The 27528-nt window shown below is 37.7% G+C and overlaps 1 protein-coding gene across 9 annotated transcripts in view; it reads right to left on the reverse strand.

The window, feature by feature from the left end:
* The window catches only part of PDZD2 (PDZ domain containing 2), a 499259-nt gene that overhangs the window by 392697 nt on the left and 79034 nt on the right, over nucleotides 1-27528 (reverse strand). For 3 of the 9 annotated variants that reach the window (XM_074279476.1, XM_074279478.1, XM_074279469.1), the window contains exon 2: nucleotides 20269-20339. The exons of 3 other annotated variants lie outside the window; for them this stretch is intronic. The gene's annotated coding sequence lies outside the window, so the exon portion shown is untranslated. Of the gene's footprint in view, nucleotides 1-15213; nucleotides 15273-15606; nucleotides 15918-20268; nucleotides 20340-27528 lie in introns of those variants that run through there. 3 more of the 9 variants (XM_074279470.1, XM_074279473.1, XM_074279471.1) reach the window with 3 other exon arrangements.

The raw sequence follows: 27528 nt of genomic DNA on the forward strand, positions 1-27528 counted from the left end.
CAGGGAAGGAATTTTTATCCAAGAGAATGTAAGCTCCTTGACCCAGCATCTGACACAGAGCCTTGCAAATTGTAGACCCTTAATAATAATTAATGAATTATTTTTCTTTGTATAAAAAAGGAAACTGAGATTCTGAAACACGACGGGGATGAGCCCAAAGTCCTATGGATAGAATATGGCAGAGTCCAAATCTTCCAACACCCAGATCAGTGCTCTTTCTACTACACCTCCACTGCCTTCACAAGTTGACCAGATCTGCTGTTCCCTATCCTCCATAAAAGCAGTGAGGTAGTACAGTGGATGGAGCACCAGACCAGGAGTCAGGAAGATTTGAGTTCAAATGCAACCTCAGACATTCATTAGTGATATGACTCTGAGTAAGTCATTGTCTATGTTTATTTATTTAACATTTCTGATCTTGTCTCCTCTTGCTATAGTTGATATTGAAGTGATCATGGTAGTGCTGTGTTTATTAGAGAACAAAATAAACCTCTATGCCCTGTCTGCCTGAATTTTCTTAACTAAAATGGGGATAATAACAGAACCTGCCTCATAGAGTTGTTTTTAAAATCAAATGAGATAATATCTAGCTCAGAGCCTATCACTTAGTAGTTATTTAATAAATGCTTATTTCTTTTTTCTTTCCTTTGCCCTCCAACCAGAAAATGAACCAAAGAAGGAGAGAGAAGAGGGGGAAAGAACTAATAAAAGCATAAGTAATCACATTTATCTGTATCAGTATCTTTCAAGGAATCCTATTTAACCTTATACAATTGTGCCAAATAGTAAAGCAAAAAGAACACTGACTTTGGAGTCAAAAGACCTAGGTTCAAATCTCAGCCTTGTGACCTAACTCTATGTGATCTTATGCAAGTACTGATCTCTAAGACCCTCAGTTTTGCCACCTGCAAAATTAGAAGGTGATGAACTTTAAACCTAAACTAAATCCAGCCCTCAACATAAGAGCCTGAATAATTGAAAGTGTGATTAAGTCACTCCTGGAAAAGGGAAAGTCGCCCTTCCATTCTCTCTCTTCCAGAGGGCCCCAGTGGCAGGTGAGGATTTCAAACACCTCATCTTTAGGGCTTGGGGTCCTAGATGGGGGGATGGGAATACAGCTCCCTGCCAGCTGCTACCTTCCAAGGGGTGTCTGAAGATTGATGAGTTACTGGTTGTCAAGCACTTGAGTAGTTGGGATGAAAGGCACTACATTAAGCCTGGCATCATCATTATTAAACCTACAATTTTAAACCAATTATGCTTCTCTGAAAACTATAGCCTCCATTTCAACTGTGTCTGGAGGAAAATAAAAAAGCCTGTTCTGCCGAGCTCAGATGGAGTAAACTGCAGAACCACTGGGACTGGGCCCAAGAGAACTCAAACAAGAATTAGCCACAATGGGAGCAACAAGAGAACAGGAAGGAGATGTGGAAATAAATCAACGAGCAAAGGAACCTAAACTTATTCTGTCAAGCACCTCTGACTTCATCGGGGGTAAGTACTTGGCTCTCCTGAGGCACATCTCAACCACACCATGCTTGTGGTGGCCAAGTCTGGGGATTTTGTGGACTGTATGATCAAAAAGAGACACAGAATCAGGGATTCAGTTGAAAAGGGTCTTAAATGACCACTAAATCCAACTCCCTTATTTTATAGATGAGGAAATTGAGGTAAAGAGAAGTGAAATGATTTGCCCTGGGTCACATAGTTGTTGTACATCAAAGCTATGCATTTAAGGGAGCCACAGGTCTGGAAACAAGAAGACCTGAAGTCCAAATACAGCCTCAGACATTGGCTAGCTGTGTGAACCTGAGAAAATCACTCTTCTCTGTTTGCCCCAGTTTCCTCATCTGTAAAAATGAGCTGGAGAAGGAAGTAGCAAGCCACTCCAGTATCGCTGACAAGACTCTAAATGGGGTTTTGAAAAGTTAGGCACAACTGCACAATAGCACATAGCTAATAAATTCCTGAGGTGGGATTCGAATCAAGATCCTCCAAGTTTGAGGTTCAGCACTCTAACCATTATAGAGTTGGGTTGCTTTTGATGACAACCCCTCCAGATTTAATGAGATCAGGCTTCAGGGGACAATCACATGGCTTGTATTTGATTCCCCATTCCAGGTGAGTAGAACAAACTCGAGTTTGTATTCCACTAGCATAGCCCAGAGTAATCTTCACATCACAGTGAAGCATTGCAGTTGTATTTTAGAGGAGAAAACAAGCAAAAGCATAACTATAAATGTTTCTCTTTTAATAAATATATTCTACAGCTTCTTGGAAATTTCAAAATAGATTTGCGTCTTTTCCCATTGGGGAGAAAATCTTAGAGAAAGAGCTCCTTGGGAATTTTCAAGATCCTAGGAGATAAGAGTTGGAAGAAGCCTTACTCATCATTTAGTCAAACCCCATCTTTTTACAAATGAGGAAAGTAAATGGAAGAGTTGTGAAGTAATCTGTCAAAGATCACTTAACAATTGGCAAAGTATGAATTCCAACTTTTAGATCTCCTGTAGGATGGAAGGGGATTGAATACAAGCTTTGCCTAGTACACAATTTCACCTAGAGCCATCTCTGAGGTTAATGGTTGCTGGGTAAGGTCTGAAAAACTTTCAGACTGGCAGTGATAAAGATGTATAATATTCATAATATATTGCTGATACCAGGTGTTTCAAAGTAAAAGGATATTTGACACTGCAGAAACTAAAATCCACAGATAATCGAAAAGCCATATTTCTGTCTTTAGTTTCAGCCTCCTCCCTCAACAAACCTGTTATTAGAGCTGCTAAGAAGAAGCAAAATGGAGAGACTGGAATTTCATCTCCTTTTAGTTTCTCCCACTCACTATCTTTGCTTCCCACACAGGGAAATGACTTTCCACAGAGAAGTAACCAGAAGGCATATAGACAAGGGAAAGAATCTCAAAATCACAGGCTCACATAACTAAAAGGGACACTAGAGATCATCCAGTCCAAATCCCTCATTTCATTGATGAGGAGAGGGACTGAGAGGTCATTTGCCTAACGTCACAAAAGTAATAAATGACAGAGCCTAAACTAGACTCTAAATGTTCCTTCTAGCTCTAATATAATGTTAATATGATCTCCTGACTTCCAATACTTTTTTTCTTTCCACAATATCTGTCCAAGGACTTGAATAATCTGTAATGACTAGATGAAGCATTAAATCAATAAGAAATTAGTCTCAGACCCCAGTATGAGGATTGGATGGAAATGATGCAAATATGTAAGAATAAGAGCTATTTCCTAACAGATAAGTAGTCAAAATATGTAAACAGGCAATTTTTAAAGGAATAAATGCAAGCTTTCAAGAACCATGTGAAAAATTGCTCCTTTCCATTAATACTGATTTAAGTATTAAGTAAATCAGTATTAATGTTCTACCTTACTCCCATTATATTTTTAAAGATGACAAAGAAAATAGCAGTTGCTAAGGAGGGTTGTCTAAGGACAATCAACTAATGCTTGTTGTTGATAGAATTTTCTATCCTGTCTCACTTTTTGTGACCCCATTTTGGGTTTTCTTGGTAAAGATACTTCTCCAGCTCATGTGACAAATGAGGAAACTGAGACAAAAAGGATTAAGTGATCTGTCCAGGGTCACACAGCTAGTAAGAATCTGAGGCTGGATTTGAACTAAATCTTCCTAAATCCAAGCCCAGTGCACTATATATTGTCCCACCTGGCTGCAAGACCTCACTAATAAGAAGCTCTCTGCTGTGTTACCTTTCTTTTCCTTTTCTTCAGGTCACGATATTTCTCAATTATGTGAATTATTTGTTAGTGAAGAGCTTTCTGTTTAAGTAGTGTTTATTTTCTTGTAAGCATTTCAAAAAAGGATAAAAGAAATCTACCAAAGGAAGAATACTATATCATTTGATTTTCTTAATTCCCTTGTCCCATTTTACAGAGATAAAAACAGAAGCTCAAAGTCACTTACCCAGAATAATATGACTGGTAAATGTCAAGAATAACTATTTGTGCTTTTACAAAGTGCTTCTCTCACAGCCACATGAGTAAAAAGCAACCAATAAACTAAACATTTATTGGATGCCTTTTCTACATGAGTCACTGTGCTAAAGGCTGCTGGAAAAGCAAGAGACTATTAAGATTTAATATTCTTAATATTTAGAGGCATAACTAGGGTAAGGCAATCCTCACTTTGTCCTCAGACGACAGACACCTGCAGCCCGTTAGCATCAGAGAAACATAGAGTTTAGCATCTAATTAGCAAGAATTAATCAAAAGAGAAAGCTACCAAAAACTCCATTTTCTCACCCCAGATAAGTTTCTACCTGATCTTATTCCCTACCACCCCTCTTCCATCTAAAGAGCTGCTCTTGATTTGAGGATACTTTTCTTGCCAATTATAGTTTATGTTGTGCTGGGCTCAAATATTGCAAATTATAGCTCTGGACTAAAACCTATCTTCATATTGCTTTCAGTTAAATTGGGAAGATGGTACTAGCCCACACCATATTCTTAGAGGATGATAAGAGATGATAGATAATAAACTATGTGACACAAACTATGCAAATTCTGAAGTTCCTAGACCAGACAGCTCCTGAATTGCAGAATAAAGACACAGAATAAGGCAGACCCTCACCCAACCCAACTTAGGAAATGGCAAACCACTCTAGTATATTTGCCAAGAAAGCCCCAAATAGAGTCACAAGTCAAATATAACTGGAACAACTGAATAACAACTCCCAACTCAAGCCACCCCATGGGACAAAATAAATACATATTTATTTTGCAATGAACAAAAAGCAAAAAAGCTCCCTTTGGTTCTTTTTTCCCCCTTGACAGTCCATGATTTAAATCAATGTCACCAAGGCCAAATCTCATTCATGACATATATAATCTCATCTGACCAAGATGCTAAGTTAGGAGGACTTATACTTCCTGAGACTAAAAGACAAATGTCACAACAGCCCTCCCCTGACTTACCACAAGTGTGTTTCTTGGCCAAAGCCCAAAATTCTTCATCTTTCTCTTCAAAAGTGACAATTGACTCAATGTCAATTGAGTATACTATTAGAATGCATTTGAAGGTTGCTGAAGCCCTCTCACATCAAGACAGCTAGCTCCCCTGCCGTTCTATTTACAGCCATATATTTATTACTCGTACTGATGTCAGGGAAAAAGAGAACCAGCAGAGTGGTTTTCTGCTACTCATGATAATTAACTTGGTTTTGCAGATTGAGTTTCCCTACTTGTTTATACTTAGATGTGGGCACAGCAAACTCAACAACTCAAAACATCTCTAAAAATTTAGCCTGGATTCAATACTGCTCTTCGGTAAAGAAACAATCTTCTTTAATTCTCATAAAAGATACATCTATTCTGTCTACCGAATGACTCATTAACAAAAGCCACAAAAAATAAGAGTGAGGAATTGGTCTCCATCTTTAGCAGAGATAGGCAAAGAAGATATAAATTAAATTTTGTAGCAGATTGAGCAGTAGGGGAAAAAGAAGGAAGCACTTCTCACCTCCATGGAATGTGAGGCACTAGAAGGAATTACAGGGGGATGCAGAGTGGCACCTGTGTTTTCAGAGACCAATAAAAATAAACCATGCAAACTTTAAGCAGTTTCTACCATTTCCTTTAAGAAGACTTCTCTCACTAGGGAGAGAAATAGGTCTCTTTCCCAGGGCCCATCTCATCTGTCTGGAATGATTGTGGTGAAGCCCTCTCCAGTGGTAGGAGGAAGCATTGTGGTGCAATCAAAAGATTGGGCTTCCTGGACTCTGGCCCTGGTTTTGCCATTAGTTTTGTTGTTTGATTTTGGTTGAATAAGTCGCTTTACTACCTCTGAACCTCGATTTGTTTCCCCAATTTCCCCAGTATTGTTCCCCATTATGATAAATGAACTAAATATTCTTTTGATTCAAACATTCTATCATTCTCTATCTCTCCAATCCTCCATAGAGCTACCAAAATTATCCTGCTAAACAAAAGGGGTGACCATGTCACTCTCCTGCTCACCAACATTCACTGGCTCCCAATTACCTTCAAGATAAAATACAAAATTTTTAATATGGTATTTAAAGCATTCCACAATCTGGCTCCCACCCACCTTTCAAGGTTTATTTTATATTATTCCTCAGCCCACATTCTATGTTCCAGCCAAAATGACCTATTTGCTAATCCTCAAACTCTGCATAATATCTCCCTTCACAGTGCTTTGGCACAGTCTCCCACGCCTGGAATGCTCCCCGTCTTCACCTCTGTTTTGTGGAAGCTTTGAGAGCATTCAAAGCTTAATTCATGGGCTTTCCTGATCTCCTTGCTGTTAGCTCTTCTCCTTGAATAGTCATGTATACATTTGCCAATTTTCATGTTACATCCATGGGATTTGATGATTTAGAAAAGGAGGGCAGCCTGTATATTTAGCTACCAACTCTCCCAATTAGCTGGGGAAGTCTTCCTGGAGGAGGTGGATTTTTTCCAAATTACTTGACTGAAAAAAAGCTTGATGAGCTAGAAATATGGGTTAGAGATCCCCACCTATAATCTAAGTCTGGGAAAAGGCTCAGTGCTAAGAAGCAGCTTGTGACAATGCTACATTTGGAGCATAAGAACCTCAGTTTAAATATGCGTGACCTTGTGTGACCTTGAACAATCATGAAAATCTAGGGCTCAGTTTCCTCATGTATAAAATGAGGGAATTGGTCTACATGACCTCTGAAGTTCCTTGTAACTCTAAATTTATAGACCTTATAAAGGAGAAAAATGAGAAGAGGAAGAAGAAATTGTACAAATTTGCCAGAAAAGACTGGTTTGGGACACAGGAAATAAAAGCCCGATTCAGTCTCTCTTTTTTTTTTGCTTATGATCTCACAAGTGAACTGTGTTCTAAGTACCTTGGATAGGAGCTAAAAGCAGTAATGATATGACCATCCCAGCTTTGCTGAGCTCTCAACTTCTACAATGAAAGCATTTGTACCACATTCACACTCCCTTAAACATTTCACTAAAACACCCCGTAAAAAGTCAAGCTAAGTGAAGGTATTCTTAGACCCCAATTAAATCGTTGTTTCTATATTCAAAAATGGGTGGGGAAGACAGGATGATTTTAAAACATCACTCTTCCCTTGCCCCAATTAATGAGGGGAAAATGCCATATTTTACCATAACCAGCCCAGACTGCCCAAAGCCAAGCCAGTTCAGCAAGGGTAGAGAAGGTACATCAATGCAGAAAAGTGTCCACTGTTGGGTAGGGAAAGAAGCATGGGCAACAAAGTGAAGAAGCCCCAACCCCCTGGATGCCAGGATAGTGGAAGGAGGTAGCTACCCAGAGAGAGGCCAGTTGTCTACTGCCTGAGCAATCAGCAGACTCAGAGAGACAAGGAAAAGGGACAACAGTGATTGTGGAGGATTGTGGAAATACATCTGCCAATGAAGGAATATTCCTCCCCATATGTCTGGGGTCTGGGGCAAAGCTAGAGTCGAGGGTTCTTGCATTTTCTCTTTCTTATTAGCTGGCTTCTTCTGGGATCTCTGTTTAAGGAGCCAGACCACAGCAGTACCAGACCTAAAACTATATTATAAAGTGGCAAAAACCATTAAAAAACCACTAGCTAAGAAATAGGGTGATGGATCAGCAGGGTAGGTTAGATATACAATACAATAGTCAATGACTATGGTAATCTAGTGTTTGACAAACCCAAAGACTCTAAGCTTCTGAGATAAGAACTCATCATTTGACAAAAGTTGGTGAGAAATTTGGAAAATAGCATAGTGGAAACTAGGCATTGAACCTGTAGCAATATAAGGTTGAAATTGGTTCATGATTTAGACATAAAAAGGGTCAGGAAATAAGCAAATTAGTAGAACGTGGGATAGTCCACCTGTTGGATCTGTGAAAAAAGAGAGGAATTTATGCAAAAAAGGACTAGAGAACATTAATTAATGCAAAATGGATAATTTTGATTGCTTTAAATTAAAAAGGTTTTACACAAACATAGTCAATGTAGCCAAGATAAGAAGGGGTGAAGAAAGCTGGGGGGGGGGAGAAATTTTACAGCTAGTGTTTTAATAAAGGCTCATTTCTAAAATATATAGAGAACAGAGTCAAATTTGTAAGAATACAATTCATTCCTCAATTAATGGTCAATGGATATGAACAATTTTCTGATGAAGAAATTAAAGCCATTTTTAGTCATATGAAAAAATGCTCTAAATCACCATTGATTAGAGAAATGCAAATTAAGATAACTAAGAAGTATCACCTCATACCTCTCATATGGGCTAAGATGACAGGAAAAGATAAAGATAAATGTTGGAGAGGATGTGGGAAAACTGAAACACTAATACATTATTAGTGGAGTTGTGAAATGATCCAACCCTAGAGAGCAACTTGGAACTATGCCCAAATGGCTATAGAACTGTGCATACCCTTTGATCCAGAAGTCTTCTAATGGGTCTATCCCAATGAGATCATTAAAAATGAAAAGGACCCACATGTGCAAAAATATTTGTAGCAGCTTTTTTTGTAGTGGCAAGAAACTGGAAATTGAGTGGATGACTGAGCAAGTTTTGGTATATGAAGGTAATGGAATATTATTATTCTATAAAAAATGATGAGCAGGCTGATTTCAGAAAAGTCTGAAAGGACCTACATGAACTGATGGTGAATGATGTGAGTAGAACCGGAGAACATTGTACACAATAACAACAAGATTATGTGATAATCAACTTTAATGGATTTGGCTTTTCTCAACAATGCAGTGAGTCAAAGCAGTTCCCATAGATTTGGGATGGAAAATGCCAATCGCATCGAGAGAAGAACTATGGAGACTGAATATGGATTGAAACAGTATTTTCACCTTTTTGTTGGTTCATTTGTTTTTTTTTTTCTCATAGTGTTTTTCCCTTTTGGTCTGATTTTTCTTGCACAACATGACAAATATGGAAACATATTTAAAAGGATAAACATATATTTGACCTAAATCTGATTGCTTAGGGAGGGGGTGGGGAGAATTTAGAACATAAAATTTTACAGAATTGAATGTTGAAAGTGATTTTTACATGTATTTGGAAAAATAAAATACTACTGAGGAAAAAAAAAAAAAGGATCCAGACCAACTTTGTCATGTTTTCTCTCAGCATACTCTGGACTTTCTCTAGCATGCTTAGATGCTGAATTCCTTTATCTCACCCTTCTACTTTTCAGTAACCTTTATATGTATTATATCCCTTGTAGAATGTAAGCTCCTTGAGGGCAGGGACTGTCTTTCTTGTTAATGTATGTGCTCAGCACTGTTTGGTATACATGTAATACCTAATCAATGCTAGTCTAGTTGATTGATACTCCCATGGTAGTGATGGTTCTGTGGATGAGGATTCTCCACTGAAGAAAGAAAGCAACTCAGATAGACATTAGCAAGAAGAAAAATAATAACTTGTTCAAGTGCTCATTATGATCAAAGACTCTGGAAGCATAAAATGACAAATTTAAAGGCGGGAGGGCTTAGAAAGCATTAAGTTCCTTTTATAGATAAGGAAACTGGAGAGATAAAGAGACATGTTTGCAGTCACACATTTAACTGTGAGGGAGGAAATGATCCCTGGTTTTATTCCTCTATCCTCTATACTCATGGTTCTCAAAGTGATATCCGGGGATGCTGGGAATCACTAGGATTCCTTCAGGAAGTCTCTGAGGTCAAAACCACTTTAAGATCTTTTTATTTTTAGTGTGGTAAATATTGATAAGTATAACCCACATACACAAAAAACTCTTTGTAGTCCTCAATAATTTTCAAGAATATAAGGAGGTCCTGAGACCAAAAACCATTGACCTACACCAAGCTGCATCCTGTCTCTGATGCTCCAGACTTCTATCATTTTGGGCAAGTCACTTAATCTCTATGTGCCTCAGTTTATTCATATGTAAAATGAGAAATTTGAACTAGATAATCTCTGAGGTCCTTCCCATTTTAGATCTATGATGCCATGATCCTAATAAATGGAAAATTATCCCTTTAGGTAAACTACATACAGGACTTGACTGGTAAGGAAGGAGAAGACCTGGTTTTAATTTAATTTAATTTAATATTCTTCCAAACCGGCCAGTAAAACAGAATCCAAACTAACTTTTAAAAGAATCTGGCAATTCAACCAATACCCTTAAAACTTAAAAGAGTTTTCCAGCAGTGTGAATTAGAAAAGGAGCCCATCTCACAGCAGGTTTGAAGCAATAGCCCATAGCCCTTGGAAGGCCAAGTTTTACAGTCCCATTAGTGGTAAGAAACAAATGTTGCTGAGCATCTCTCTGGGAGTCCTGTCTCCTCAGAATATCTTCCAGACAGTGCAGCTCTGAAGGATTCTGGGTCCAAGCCTTCCTAAAGCAGCCACCACATAATTAAGCTGAGGTTGTTACCATTTAGAAAATGAACATGATTTTTAAAAACAGAAGACTAATAAGGGATTCAGTGGTAGAACAACTGTAAATATGAAATCATCTGAACCAATAAGCTCCTTCTGGACAGGTTTATTTTCTCCTCTTGTCCCAACCACAGAGGGGTTCAAGGTTAGTGATGTCAGAATATTCCCTTTTTTTTTCTTTTCCATTTTTGCCCAGTACTGTCATTCATCAGAATCACAGATAGTTGGAGATTAGAGCTTAAAGATCATCTTCCCAATAGTCACTATTTCTCCTGGACCTAAGGAGAGTAAGAAGGAGAGGGAAGGAGGAAGGGAAGAAAAAAAAAAGGGGTGGGAGGAAGGAGGAAGACTGGGATAAAGAGGAAGGGAGAGGGAGATATAGATATAGATAGAGGAATAAATTGATATCATGGAAAGGACACTACATTTAGAGAATCTGGGTTTAGAATCTAACTAGCTGCAGCATCTAAGGCAAGTCATTTCACTTTTGTGTAGTCTCAGTTTCTTCATCTGCAAAATGGGATTTCTACACTATTTATTCCACTTGATTGTTGTCATGAATGGATTTTGTAAGTCTGGAAACATGATGAAAATGTGAGTTATCCTTTGCCTTTATCTATAAGTCTGCTTTGTTGCCCCAAAATGATTGTTGCCATAAGTTTAAGAGTGGTACAATGGATGAAATGCTGGGCCTAGAGTCATCTTCATGAGTTCAAATCCAACTTACTAATAATTTAGAATTTATGAGCTGTATGAGCCTGGGCAAGTCACTTAGTTCTGTTTGCCTCAGTTTCCTCATCTGTAAAATGAAATGGAGAAGGAAATATAAGACCCTTCATTTTACAAGGGAGATAACAGGTTCTGAGATGAAAAGTGACTCGCTCAAAGTCACAGTTACCTGCAAAATTGGTATTAGAACCAGTATTCACTCTCAGTACAGGGCTCTTCTCTATATTCTTGCTGCCTTACCTTCTTTCGAGCATTGTGTGGGACCAGTGTCATGCATGAAGTGGGCCTTAATGTAGGCAACAAGCTTATGACTAACGCCCAGGATTAACTTAGTTCTATTTTGCTAGGATAGTCGGTCAATAAACATTTACTGAGCAGCTATTACATCCTATGTTCTGTGCTAAGAAAAAATAATCCTTACTCGACTCAAAGAGCTCACATCTACTTGGGGTAACAACAGCAGCAGCAGAGTTTTGGGTTTCCGTGCCAGAATTTTCCTTCTAAATCCTAGGATATAAACACATAAACACACATAAACACACACACACACACACACACACACACACACACACACACACATATAGATATAGGTATGCATATATGTGGGTATATATAGGTATGTTGTATACATGTGCATATATAGCTGTATACATGTATGAGCATATATACATAGAAACACACATACATACATATATAACATATACATCATAAATTATGCCCTTATTCTTATGCAAAGTAAGTGGTGAAGTTTTCATTCTTCAAATTCCCTAGGGCAAGAAACAGGCTACCTGGGTAATGACAGATTGCATTTCTATCCTTCCAATATCTCTGTGAGGTAAGCAACAACAGTATTATTATTGCCATTTTACAGATCAGGAAACTGAGGCTGAGAAAGGTTAAATGTCTAACCTAAGATACCATAGATACTAAGTAATGAACTTCAAAGGCAGAGGTCTTCCAGAATCTAAAAGGAGAAAAAGATGCACATCCTGCTTTCGGCTCTTGTTTAATTCCATGAATACATTTCATGACCATTTTAAACCAAGACCTGAAGCACAGCATTCCTCTGGAGCTGGCACTCCAACAACTCTACACTGTGTAGCCAAAGCACCCACCAGTTGTCTGTCGGAGTATTTTCAGAAAGCATGGCCCCAGACCTTAAAGGGAATCAGTCCTATGATTAGATAGTCTCCAAACAGGCTTGGCTAAGAACAACAAGTCAGGCTAGAATCACCTCCACCCCTCTCTACACTGAGACCTAAATCCAGAAAGAGACCCCAAACATATAAGAACAAAATTTAAATATCAATCTAGCCATGTACATGATTGTCTCTGTAAAAAATAGCTTTGTGTACATGCACCCCATTAGAGAAAAAAGACCTCCTCCTGTCATTTTTCATCCAATAAGATATTTCTTATTTCTAGGTCTGGCCTTTCACTATCCCAGGAAGCCTCTAATCTAGCATAGTCTCGTGCCATGGAAAGAACACTGGTTTGGGGGGGGGGGCAAATTCTACCTACATAAATTCTTATTTCATTAAAAACAATTAAACAATTCTATGATAAATCCATATAATCTGAAACACATGATGATAGTCCCCATCTACAAAGCCTTGAGATTTTACAAAGTGATTTTTTTGCCCAACATCCCTGTGACCCAATTACTACAAGTTGTAAGATTATTCAATTGGGAGCAAAGTCAGTCCAACCCCATCATTTTACAAATGATCCCACTGAGGCTTGGAGAATATTATTATCTTTATCCTACAGATGTGAAAACTGAGGCTTAGAATGCCCAATGGCTTGCCTAAGGATACATAAGGCAGTAGGGTGGCACAGATTTGAATTCAAATCTGGCCACAGGCACTTATTGTGTGATCCTGGCCAAGTCATCTGTTTGCCCCAGTTTATTCACCTATAAAATGAACTGGAGAAGGAAATGGCAAGTATCTTCACCAAGAAAACTCTAAATGGGGTCATGAAGAATTAGACGAGACTGAAATGACAACAAAGGATACACAACTAATCTATGTTGGAACCCGGATTCCAATATAGATTTCAAGGCTTTTACCACTATACCATATTGTTTCTGCCATCCTAGATATCATTATCTTTCAGTCTTCCTCACATCAAAAAGAAATGAACACAATTCATTTTTCATGATTCAAAATTATTTTTATCTTGCTTTTTATGGATAATCAGTGCCTTTCACTTGACATCTCCTACCTTGCTATCCACCTTCTGACCAGTTCCCATTCATTAGCACTTCCTTTGGAAGGTGGGAAATAAAAAGCAGTGAAAATCAGAGTCGACTTCACATCCCTTTCTTAGCAACTCTGAAAAATGGCTTGGGGATAGGGAGGTGGGGAGGGGGAAGCAAAGTGAAACAACTGCTGAAGTCAATGAATCATCCCACCTATTCTTGTCTCCAATTAGAATATGTCACTGAGAGTTTGCTTTAAAACGATTTACACACACCTGGACTATATATAATTTCTGAATTTGCTTCCTAGCATAGCCTTTTACTGTTCCAACAGGCAAACCTAGCCCATTAATCACCTTGGCATAGTAGAAACACAACTGGCTTAAGTTTAGGAATCAGGACAAACCAGGGTTCTCATTCCCTCTCCATTAACTAGCAGTATGGCTTTTCGCCATTTCTGAGTCTTTTCTTTCATAGGATCATAGACTGAGAATTAGAGTAATACAGAGGAAAGAGAGATGGCCTGAGAGTCAGGAAGATTTGCCTTCAGCTCTTCCCTCTGGCACATCTGGTTGTGTGACCCTGTGCAAGTGACTTAACCTTATTTATCTCAGTTTCCTCATCTTGAAAATGAGCTGGAGAAGGAAATGGCAAACCACTCTGGTATCTTTGCCAAGAAAACCCGACTGCAGTCACAAAGAGTCAGACACAGCTGAAAAATTACTAACGGGTAATTCTCTAGAACTAAAAGTTGCAGAGAAATCCATATTAATAGAATAGGTTCCCCATCAGTAACTCCCTAAATCAATGAATCACATATCTGGTAAAAAAAAAAAAAAAATAGATGCAGTGAGGTGATTCAGGGCAGTTCCAATGGTCTTGTGATAAAAAGAGCCATCTGCACCCAGAGAAGGGACTGTGGGGACTGAGTGTGGATCACAACATAGTATTTTCACTTTTTTGTTGTTGTTTGCTTGCATTTTGTTTTCTTTCTCATTTTTTCCTTTTTGATCTGATTTTTCTTCTGCAGCATAATTGTGAAAATATATAGAAGAATTGCATGTGTTTAATATATATTGGATTACTTGTTGTTTAGGGGAGGGGGTAGGAAGAAAGGAAGAAAAATTTGGAACACAAGGTTTTGCAAGGGTGAATATTGAAAACTATCTATGCATGTGTTTTGAAAATTAAAAAAAAACTTTATATAAAAAATAGATGGAGATATGGAAAAGACTTTAGATGAAGTCCAGAAAAAATAATCAAAAAGCAATTAGTAGATACTTCATGCATACCAAGCATTGAGACTTATTCAGTGCTACATGGTAGCAAAGCCAAGATTTGAATTCAAGCCTTCAGAATTTAGCTCTAAAACTCTACTATCCCACACTATCCAGTTGTTTTTCTACCCCTATTCAAATTCAGTTCTTTCCTATCAAATCTTATTACCATCTTCTTCAAAATATAACCGTACAAACTCCAAATCTCCCTTTGGGTCTTTTGATTCTTCTGTATGTTAAAAAAAATGAGGGGTTCCATGATATGACCTACAATTCTCTTTCCAATCTAATTAATGCTGCATGATTTTTTTTTCTCAAAGGAAAAGATGCCAGGGAGAGCAAATATAAAGGCTGGGAAACTTAAAAGCTGTCTGTGCTCTTTAGTAAGGGATTGTATTTGCTTTGATTGATGGTAGTTCAGGGGAAGCAGAATGGACTAGTGGGAAGCTCACTGGATTCAGAATAGGAGGGCCTGAATTCAAATCTTGCCTTTGTCTCTTACCAACTGTGTTATACTTGAACCACTAGGTAAACAGAGCATCAAACTTGGAATCAGGACTCTTCCTGAGTTCAAAATCTAACTCCGGACACTTACTAGTTGTGTGGTCTTGGCTTAATTCCATTGGCTTCAGATTTCCCCATCTGTAGGATGAGCTGGAGAAGGAAATGGTAAAGCACTCTAGTATTTTTGCCAAGAAAACTCCAAAATGGGATCGCAAAGAATTGGACATGATCACAAATGGAGGACAACAAAGATCTTGAGACAAGTGCACAGTACATACCAGGCACTATGCTAAGTACTAGGGATAGAAACAAAGGGAAATTCAGGCACAGTCTTCAAGGAGTTTACAATCTAATAGGGGAAGACAATACTTAAAAGGAAGTACAAAAAGACGGGAGGATTAGCTGTAAAGGGCATAGTGAGGGGAAAAGACTGGAGAATCAGCAATGAAACCCAAAGAGGAAAAAAGGCATTAACACAGCTAACCTAGAAACTTTGCTTAATCTCCTTAAAATGGAAGTTCTTCAAGGAACCAAGAAATGAGGGGAAGGGGCTACAAAGATGCGATGGGCTTCTTGAGTGGGAAGGCTGCTGAGATTCTGATGGAGAATGAAGTCTTAAGAGTCAAGAATAAAGTCTATGGAGAAATGAAGGCATTACATACAGTCAACCTTAAAATGCAATAGGTCATTTAACTTCTCTGTGCCTCAGTTTCCCTGTTTGTAAAGTGAGGGATTTGGACTGGATGACCTATGAGGTCCCATCAACCTCCAGATATATGATCTTATGACATGTCTGGATGGTTCATTTTTTGGAATGATTCATTGGAGTGAAACAGGGATATCTAGTTAAACATTAAAGTAAAGCAAAACTTACCACTCCAACAATGCTTGCATCCAATTAAGCCTATTCAGCAGTAGTTAGCAAGTGTCCCCTGGGACTCACACACTATGCTGGGCTTCCTGACCTACAAACTATCATTCAAAGAATATTCCAAGTATAGACACCACAAGAGTCATTTCAAGGTAAATGGAAGGGCAAAGAAGGCTTATTAACCAATTTAAAGAAATCTATTTACATTTACCAACATAGTCTTCTCATGCATACCCCTCTGTGTTCCACTAAAGCATATTTTCCATATCATTATAAATTGAAAATCCTTATTGGGATCTACGGGCCTGACCTCTCTCCTCTGGACTGCTTGTGATTTTCTCAGACTCAAAGGAAATCAATGCGAAGATCTTTGTAGCTCTAACAAAGTAAACAGAAGAAGTCTGGCTAATCTCAGTCAAACTTTGTAACAGCTAATGGAGTCTTGATAAATTCATTCATACATTCATGTCATTTATTCATTTAACAAATGTTTATCAAATGTCTTCTGTAGCATAAAATAGAAAGAATACTAGACCAGGAATCACAGAGACATGGTCCCATTCCTAGCTGTTGCTAAATGGCACAGTGGATAGAGCACCAGCCCTAGAGAAAGGAAGATCCAAGTTCAAATTTGAACACAAATACCAGCAATGTGATCCTGGCCAAGTCACTTAACCCTGTTTGCCTCAGTTTCCTCCTCTGTAAAATGAGCTACAGAAGGAAATGGCAAATCACTGCTGTATCCCTGCCAAAAAAAAAATCCCAAATGGGGTCATGAAGAATTGAATATGACTGAAAAATTACTAAACAACAATAACAACCTTTTGGGTAAAGGAACTGACTTTTCAGAACTCAGTCTCTTCATATTATAATAACAACTTCCATTCCTGGTAAGATTTTATGTTATATTATTAGAGTGATGATTTTTTGAACACTTCGGGACATGATAAGTTCTAATAAGCAACACAGGTTCTTCAAGGACAAATCATTCCAGACTAACTTCACTTTCTATTTTAAGATAGTTAATGGTGGGTCAGGGTTGCAATGTGACCTAGCTGGATTTCACTGAGACATTTGGCAAAAGATCTTGTGATGTATTTGTGGACATGATACAGAGATAGGGTCTAGATGACAGCATGGTTGGGTGGATTTGAAACAGACTGAATGCTTAGATCAAAAAGATCATTGTCAATCAGGAGAGAACTCCTTAGTATAGTACCTTCAGGGATTTGGCCATTGATCTTGTGTAGCATTTTTAAAAATCAAGTGCCCAGATAATGAAATAGACAGAATATTTATCAAATGTATAAATGAGATGAAGCTGGATAGGATAGTTGATATATTAAATAACATAATAGGAATTAAAAAAAATCTCAAAAAACTAAATAATGTTTTGGCAGGTATACTCCCAGGTATTTTATATTGTCTGCAATTATTTAAATTGGGGTATTTATTTTTTTACTATCTAGGGTTACATCTAATTTTATATCTTTGTGGAGGTTGGGAAGAAAAAAAATTTACATGTAACTTTATTGTGTATTTGAAGAAATAGCAAGTTGTATATAGTAAGTTTGCAGTTTCATGTGCAATTATGTTTTTTATTATACTAAGTTATGGAAATGATTGTTTTATTCCATAAATTAAAAATAAAATTTAATAATGAATTTTTAAAAAAGAAAAACCTAAACTAGGGGGCTAATCCAATAAAGTAAAATTTGATAGGAATAAGTCTAAAGTATTATATATTAAATTTTAAAAAATCTACCACATAAGTTACAGGATGAGGAAGGTATAATTTGTGCCAAAATGTATCAAAATGTCAAAATGGAGTTTTTGCAGACTATGAACTCAATATGAGTCAACAGGAAAGGGTTTTTTTTTTTTCCCCTTATGTATCCCAGAACCAGGATACTGTTCCACTTTCAAGACATTTCCAAATAATGTTGCCTGAACTCTAGCCATGCTCATTCATCTCCTCCCATTGGTATTCAGACACTACCCCTGGGACCTAGGGCTCCTTATGTGAGTTTTTGTTTTCTTCTGCCAGAACCAGACCACCACACCACATCCCAGGTGTTCCAGATTGGATTGCTAAGTATGTATGCATCACTCTCCCTTCAAGCTCCCCTTCAGATATTGTCTTCCCACATTAGAATATAAACTCCTTGAGGTCACTCAGGGGCTATTTTGCTTACTTGTATTTGTATCCCTGGAGCTTAGCACAGTGCCTGGCACATGATGATTGATAAATAAAAATTTTTTCATTCATTCATTCACCTGGGGGAAAAAAAGCTAATTTAATAAAGCATAGTGTAAAAAAAGGAGAGAGGTGATAATTGAGGCTCACAGAATCCTTGAATTTAGAATGGAAAAACACCATAGAGATCAACTAGGCCAGCACCCACATTTTACAGATAAGAAAACAGGGTCATAAATATAAGGTGACATGTTTAACATATATTGGATTACTTGCCATCTAGAGGAGAGGTGAAGAGAAGCGAGGGAGAAAAAAAAAATTGGAGCACAAGGTTTTGCAAAGGTGAATGTTGGAAACTATGCATGTGTTTTGAAAATAAAAAGGCTTTATAAAAATAAAAGTCATATCTAGGGAGTAATAGAAATACAAATTGGGAATCAGAAAGAAACAGTTATAACTATTCACAAGTAATCATAACAGTATTCTATTCAACTTTTCACAGATTATTTTATGTGCATTTTTACAGTTTTATTAATGAAAAATAAACTGTGTAATTTTATTTTGATTCATTTAATAATAAATATCTACTAAATGCCAATAAAAAATAATAAGGTGATTGGCTAATGGATAGCAAGCAGCAAAGCCAAGTTCCTACTCTGCCCTCTCACCTCTTGCTTTGGGTTTCCCAAGCATCCTTCAAAACTTCAAGTCCTGCCTTTTGCAACAGGAAATCATTGCTAACTATTTAGATCCTATTACTATGTATTTATCTTGTATATGTCTATTTATTAACTTGTTTCCTCTGTAGAATGTGAACTCCTTGGGGGCAGGGATTGAGTTTTTATCTTCCTTTGTATCCCAGTATTTAGCACAATACACAAGAACCACTTATCAACTGATGGACTGACTATACTTTGTCCTTGTTAGGTCACATCAAGAATGCTCTATTTTGTTCTGCATGAGACAGTCAATAAAGAACTTTGCAAGCTGGAAAAAGACCAGAGGAAGCAAATCAAATGGTGAGGGGACTCAAAATCATGTCATATGAGAGCCCAGGGAAGAAATAGGAGACTTTAGGCTCAAGAATAGAAGTAAGAGAAATAGGACAACTGTCTCTTGAAGATAGTTCCCAGAGAGGACAGAACTAGAAGCAAAGGATAGAAGATGCAAAGAGGCTGATCTCAACCTGATATTAAGGAAAACTTACTCATGATTCCAAAAATGGAATGGACTGCCTAAAAGATAGAAGTAGTATGGGATCCCCTTCAGTAGAGAATTACAAGAACCAATAAACACTTATTAAACTCTAACTGCAAGTAGGCACTATGATAAGCTCTGGAGATACAAATTAAAATAAAAAGAAATATAATTCCTGCCCCCAAAGAGTTTCTATTTTAATGGGGGAAGATATCATATAAAAAGGAAATTTAAAAGGGAGGGAGGGAATGATGTACCTGTTCAGGACTGGGGTGGCTAAATGTGGCAAATAGAGAATGGCTGAGATGGGTAGCCTAACCTTTTTCCCAAAATGGACATTCCAGGAAGAATTCACCGATGGGGAAAGTAGCTCGAAGGGTCTGAGGCAAGAGACAGCCAATCTCCAGCATCCAGCATTAACTAACGTTCTGTGATTCTATCATGGTGAGATACTTTTGTTGTTATTTTTAGTCATTTCAGTCATGTCTGACTCTTTGTGACCCCCTTTTGGGGGGGTTTCTTGGCAGAGATACTTAGTTTACCATTTCCTTCTTCATCTCATTTTACAAATAACTAAAGCAAACAGGGTTAAGTGACTATGGTCAAATCTGAACTCATGAAGATGAGTCTTTCTGATTCCAAACCTAATGTTCTATCCACTGAGTCCACTGGCTGCCCATGTGTGACATGCTAAGAGATGAATAAGATAAGGTCTCTGTCCTCAAGAATTTTGTAGAGGCCATAGCATGTAGACACAAATAACTAGAGAATGAGGCAATATTGGGGATGGGAGGCATAAGCAAAATGCTAGAGGAAAGGGTATCAGTTAATCTACTTAGTTGCCAAGGGCCAGGATTAGGTAATTTTGGTAAAATACTTACTAGTTGTATAAGTCTCTTCCAGATGGCATGATCAGGCAAGACGTCACAGAAATGGTAGACTGGAATCTGGGCTTTGAAAAATGAATAAAATGCTTAGAATTTAGGGGCTGGACTTTTGCAATTCTAAGAAAAGTCTCAGAAGCAAAAAGATAAAAAACCTATTCAGGTCATGGTGAGCAGACCAGTTTAATTGGAATAAAGGGGGATATGGCTAGAAAGCCAAAGGGAGGTTAGAACTCCTAATAGGAAAACTCTCCACCAATGCAACTTCCAGTCTTGGGATTTACCCAAGAATATTGAGTGGTAATGTTAAGTGATTTACCCATGTTCATGTGCCTAGTCTGTGTTCAGTCTAAGAGGTCTCTCTGACTACAATGCCACAATCACTGACATGTTTTATGACATTTGTATATTCATGATAAATTTAATCTATGATCTGGTTTTCCAAAATAATTAAGTAAATCAGTTGAGCTCATAGCTTAAAAGAACCCTGTAGTGAACATAATACACGAATTATATTCCCATCTGTATTTTGAATTTGGATTTTTATGTTTTCTTAAAATGGGGGTACATCTGCATTTGAAGTCCCCTTTTGAGTCACTTCTTAGCTCTTTCCAGAAAGTCTAAGTTAAGGCCTTTCTGGTTTTAGGATATGTTCAATGGAAATATGGTCCAGAAGCCAGGGTCTAAGGCACCATTGACACTGACATACAGGGAGGAAAAGGGGGCCCAGACTGGCAAGCATTCCAGCAGAACAGGCCATCTCCTGCCAAAAATATCCTGTCATTTTAATTCGCCTGGAAACCTTCCTATTCTATAAAAATGTGATTCAAAAGTCTGAAGCCCCTGCCTCTCTCCCTCCTCCTAAAGATTCTTCCATTTGATGAATACCAACTGCTTTTAGGACACTGTTGAACTGTGAAACTATTAAATCAAGGAGACTTTTCCTGAAGTCTCCAGTCTCCCCCACACTAATATCATTACAGTCTCCAATACTGCCAACAACCTTTCCAGGCATTTTAGAAATGGCTAGAAACCAATCTTTAGACAGCCAATGCTTAGGATCTGGACTGTACCCGGGTGGCCAAGGTAATGGCAGCAGCACCCAGCGCTGGGCATCCTGCCCAAAGCCAGGGGAGCCAAACACATTCTACTATCTCTTTCCAGGCTGCCTCCCAGATGGGGCTGTGACCACTGGCAGGAACAGCCTTGGCAAAGGCAGCAAGGGCATGGGCACTATGCTGCACCTACTGGAGGTTACTGAACTCCCACTCTGTGGGTGAGCAGAAGTCAGATGTTAATCAACCGACAATTAATTCTTTTCAAATATTTGAAAGAGGGAATCGATATTTTCTACAAGAACATCTGCTGAACCACAAGTAATGAAGGACTTTCTAATAATAGTAATTGTCCCAAAATGAAAATGAATTTTTGAAAGTCTGAGTTCTCTCTGACTAGGAGAAAAAATGTTACCAGCTTTTTAGGGATGCTTTAACAAATAGTTCACGTTTGGAAAGCATTAAAAGGTATTCAAGGTGCTTTCCTCACAATAACCATTTATTTTCCATTTAGTTGCACTCCTTTAGACCTTCCCGTTATTTCCCTTTATATTTCCCTTTCCTTCCCTTCTGGCTACTTTATCTTTTCCTATTCCTATTCCTTGAGAGGAGGGACTGTCTTGCTTTTTATGTTTGTATCCCTAGCTTTTAGCACAACACTAATATTTAATAAATGTCTATTGACCAAATTTATTGAGATAGGTAGTATAAGTGATATTAACCCAATTTTATAAATGAGAGGTAAAGTGACTAGTTACAATTAACCACACAGCTAAGTAAATAAACATCAAAAACACATTTGAAATCAAGACTGTAAGCTCCTGGAGAGTAGGTAGACTGTTTCATTGTTTTTTATATTTTCACCACCTGGCATAGGGCCTGGTATAGAGTAGGTGCTTAATAAATGCTTCCTGATTGACTGTTTTGACAACAAACCTAATGTTTTTTCCACACCATACTGTGTAAAAAAGGAATTTCTAAAGTGGGGAGGAGGTTGGACTGGATGATTGCCAAAGTCTCTTTCAATTCTAACATTTTATGATTCCAATAAATGATTTCTCCATCAACCTGGAAAATTATGTTATGTGCATGTAATGGAATATTTATTACTATGTTTTAAGGAATAATGTATAGGAAGAATTCATAGAAAAGGGGGAACATTCATACAAATGGTTATGGGTGAAGACACTAGAATGAACAGACTAATGGATACACTGATTACAATAATGTAAATAAATACAGCCCTTGAGGACAATAGTATTCACATCAACTGTAATGGTCATTATTGATCTCAGATGACTCTTTCCTGTTAAAAAATGTTAACCATTTTTCTCTGTTGTTCTAATTTTTCTTTTACATCATGACAAATATGATAATATGTTTTAAATAATTATAGATGTATAACCTATATTGCTGTTTTGGGGAGAGAGAAGATAAGGAATGGAGGGAGAAAAAATTGAATTCAAAATCTTACAAAAATGAATATTGAAAACTATCTTTACTTAAAATTGGAAAAATAAAATATTGAGAAAAAAGAAATGTTAATCAAAAATATAAAGTGAATAATACAAATAGTTGTAGACAGAATTTATATTCTATGAATATAACATATATTTAAGGACAAAATAAATTCTATCTATGATTCTATGCATTATCATAAACCAATATAAAATATAGAAATATCCTATGTTGCTGTCAGTCATCGTGAAGAAACCACAGGCTTCATAAATCACTTGGGGAAAGGAGGGAAAGAAAGAGAATTGGGAAGAAAGAGAGAGGAAAGGAGAGAAAACAGATGGAGCACATGAATGACCTCTGTTAGCTATGCAGTTAACTAATTTCCCTCAATAGGAACTCAAGGCACCCTCAGCTAAGAAAAGCAACAAATCATAAACCTCTTCAGTAAATCCATTTGTGATAAAATCATTTCTACCAGGACAGTTTCCAAGTAGGAAAAAACTAGAAGTGTAAATTCTGTGAATCACAATTGTTAATTAAAATGGCCACTTGTCAAACGGAGGGGAAAATATCAGTACAAGCACCCAAACAAAAAATCATTAAATATTTTCCCTGGACTCACAAATTAATGAAAGGAATTTGCTTTGACCTCAGTGTGATATACTCCCCCCATCCCATTCCTTCTACAAGACACAACAAGAGAAAAGAGAAGAGTCAAAATAAAATATGTTTTCTTTCAATAGAAACCACATTCAGATCTGCAGTGGTAATTATCCCTCACTCCAGCGGATAACCCTTGACAGAATTCCCCCTAATGGAACAGTCTGGGGGAAGAATGCATCAGGTGACCATCTTATTCCTACTGCCCACCCACCCCCTCTCCCTCTAGGAGAAAGAAAATATATGTAAACTCCCACAGAAGAAAAAGTACTCCTCGTTTCACATTATTGTTTGGACCTGAGACTCATTCCAAGACCTGTCTTTGGAAATCACTGGACCACTTAGATAGCCATTGTGAAGAAACAATACCCACTGGGGCTCTACCAGGCAAAAAGTTCTCCTGGAAAGGAGTTGTTCAGAATGGCTATTTCCTCACTGGTTGAGTGGCCCTCTCTGGCACCCCTTGGAGAGCTGTCCTGTTGGCTACCCAGCTAAACTGGAGGACTTTCCAGTCTCTTTTTACAATGCTTCTGGGAGTCTCCAAGGAGCCTCAAATGCCAGGGGTATACCCCAGCACAGCAATGACATGGAGGCAAGATGCTCAGGTACTGTGGTATCTAAAATGAGAACCTAATAAGGTGATGGGGGGAAGGAACAAAATCAAGATGGTAGAGCAGCAGGAAGCCATGAAGCAATTCCTCCAAACAGATCTAGAAAATGCACCAGACTGAATCCTGATAGGGAAATCCATAAAAAGTCTCAGAGTTATTTCTCCAGGCCAAGTCACCATAGGGAAACACATAGTGCCTCTACAGATACTGGGTCAGGCAAGGGCATGCAGAACATGAAGCTCTTCAGGGCACAGAGAAAGGCTGTAAACTGGAACCCAAAGAGAATTCCAGATCTTAACTCTCTGAACTTCATGACTAGAGAAAAAAGGCCAAGATATCAAGAACTCATAAAAGAAAACAGTAAAGACTTTTTAAAGGTAAAATAGAAACAGATAGAATCTGTTGGTGACTTCCTAAAAGAAACCTTAAAATGAAAGCTTCCAGGAAAACAGCCAAAATCCAGAATTGCTATGATGCATCAGTCCTAAGGAAAACAAATTGTAAAGATATGCAGAAATACATAACTCTTTTTGAAGTCACAAAGAATGTAAGGGGGAAACCACTTAATAAATTAGCAATGGGGGCAGCTAGGTGGTGCAGTGGATAGAGCACCAGTCTTGAATTCAGGAGGACCTGAGTTCAAATTTGGTCTCAGACACTTAACACTTCCTAGCTGTGTGACCCTGGGCAAGTCACTTAACCCCAGCCTCGGGGGGGAAAAATAAATTAAAATAAATTAACAATGAACAAACAAGTTTTGTTATAGAAACATAATGGAATACAATTGTGCTAAACTCTTATCAACCAAATAGCTTATCAAGATTCCAGAGAATAATGATGAAACATGCTACCTACTTTCCAATAGAGAAATTAATGGCTCAGAATGCAGAAAAAAACTAATATTATTTTAGGACATGGCCAATGTAGACATTTGTTTTAATTATTTATATGTGTAATGAATTTTGTTTTTCTTGTGTTCTCATTTTTGAGAAGGATATGTAGACAGGGAAGGGTTAGAAAATGAGAGGGCAGGTCTTGGATGATTTTTAAAAAGATATTAAAAAAGAAGAAAAGAAAAAAGAAAGAAAACTTGGGGATTCTGATGAATACAATGACTAACCAATAATTCCCAAGGACTCATAATGAAATATGCTGCTCATCTCCTGACAAAGTAATGATGCAGCCAGAACACAGATTGAGAGATTTTTTTAGACATGGAGAATGAGAAATTTTGTTTTGTTTGATTATATATGTTTGTAAAACTTATGTTTCTTGCTTTTACAGTAAGAGTTGCTCTCTCAGTGAGACAGGGAAGAAGGAGAAAGAAAGGGCTAATCTTTGTTTGAAAATAAAATATTTTAAGAGAATTTAAATATTCCTTAAATAAAAGATTTTTAAAATACAATGTTTAAAAATTTTACTTAAAAATAAAACCCTAACAAAGGTTATTGTTTAATTGATTTGTCCAAATATGTAATTTCATCAGTGTAGGAAATTCCCAGTATGGAAAAACCCTGAACCACACACATATCAGCAATTCAATTTAGTATTAATGAGGGGTCTGGGATACTCAAAGTTAGGTGATTTGCCTGTGGTCTTACAGTTGATACAAATGGTTATGGGTGAAGACGCTAGAATGAACAGACTAATGGATACACTGATTACAATAAAAACAAAGCTTGAATCTAGATTTTCCTTACTTCAAAACTAGCCCTCTCTCCCCTATATCCCACTAGTCAGACTAGGAGAGCAGTAGGAGGCACTTTGATGCTTGGTGAATAGATCATAATGGGTAATTGGTCGCCTGTATCAACTCAAAGCATCCTCAGTGAATATCTTTAATGAACACTCTTTTTATGTTTAGAAGAACTGTACATGTTTAACTGTTGAATGGTCTACAAGCCTTTCATTTTATTCCAATATTAAACCTAAGCCATCAGGAGAATAGTCTTTGAAAAATTAATCAAACTTTTACGGAGGGACCATCACATGAAAGACATTATGGTAGGTCCTAGGATTACAAAGACAATAGACTTTGTCTTCAAAGAGCTTACAAACTAGTTAGAGAGGCAGAATATAAACATAAATGCATGTTATTGCCTTTCTAAAGATAGAGAAATTGCTGGGAAAAGATCTCAACTTTGATCACTTATCAAATAAGCAGAGGACAGAGTCTTGACTGAAGGTAGCTCCTGACTTCCTGTAGACAACTCCAGACTTTCCTATAGTCGAGATCATTATCAAATGGCATTTGCTCAGTCTCCAACCCTCCATGCACTACATGTTTAGTTAGCAAGCTCATCAGCTTGAGCCAAAAAGTCCCTTGAAGCATCTATGAATGGTAGAAGCTACCTCTTCTACGTAGGAAGCTAGGAGCTATGTGGAAAAAGGCAAATTTCCTAGGAATCAACAGCCTTGATCCCTCACAGGGAGTAATGCTACAATGGCTAGAAGCCAGGAGCCGATTGATTCTTCTCTATAATCCTAACAAAAGAATAGTCAGCATATTTACACATGTACCAATTATGCTACTCATTATATCCCACCTGCAGATAAGTATTTCTTTCCTTCAGTGTTATAGTAGAAGCAATTGTATTCAGACTAGAAAGTTCCTACCAGGTAGATAAAGCTAGTTTTTCCCCATACAAAGTCAATGAAATTAGAAGCCCTCGAGACTTATTTAATTCAGAATCAAACCTTTGATAAACGATCAGCTTGCTGGTCACTTAAGGCATAAAATCAGTCAATAAATATTTACTGAACACCTTATTATGTGTCTGGCTAAACACATGAGTTCAAATCTGACCTCAAATTCTTATAAGCCATGTGACCCTGAACAAGTTATTTAACTCTGATTGCTTCAGTTTCTTCATCTATGAAATGAGCTAGAGAAGAGAATGGTAAAACTACTCCAGTATCTTTGCCAAGAAAATCCCAATGGGGTTACAAAGAGTTGGCTATGAAGAAAACAAAAGTACACACACACACACACACACACACACACACACACACACACACACACACACACACACACACACCATGCTCTAGAATACAAAAAGAGGCAAAACACAGTTCTTGCTCTTAAGAAAATCACAATCTAATGGAAAAAGTAGCTGGGAACACAAATAGTCTGAGCTCTTCAAATGTCCTACTATCTGTAAATCAAAATGCCTTACGTGATTACCCCAAGGTCACACAGGTAGTATGTAGCAGATTCAAACACATGCCTTTTGACTCCAAATCCAATGTTTTTTCCACTGAGTGCTAATCTCTAAGCAGCAAGGATGGGGGAGAGAAGAGTAAAATTATTGATATCTGGTTCATCTTGGAGTCACAGTTCATGCTGTTTTATAGCCTACACACAGTGTGTCCCAGAATGAGAGTGTGACAGATGTTATCAGACCCACGTCCTGACTGAATTATACTAGCTAAATTCCCTCCAGATTTCTAGTCCCTTGAGGAGAATACCTGAG

The sequence above is a fragment of the Sminthopsis crassicaudata genome, chromosome 1 (genome assembly GCF_048593235.1).
Source record: "Sminthopsis crassicaudata isolate SCR6 chromosome 1, ASM4859323v1, whole genome shotgun sequence".
NCBI lineage: Eukaryota > Metazoa > Chordata > Mammalia > Dasyuromorphia > Dasyuridae > Sminthopsis > Sminthopsis crassicaudata.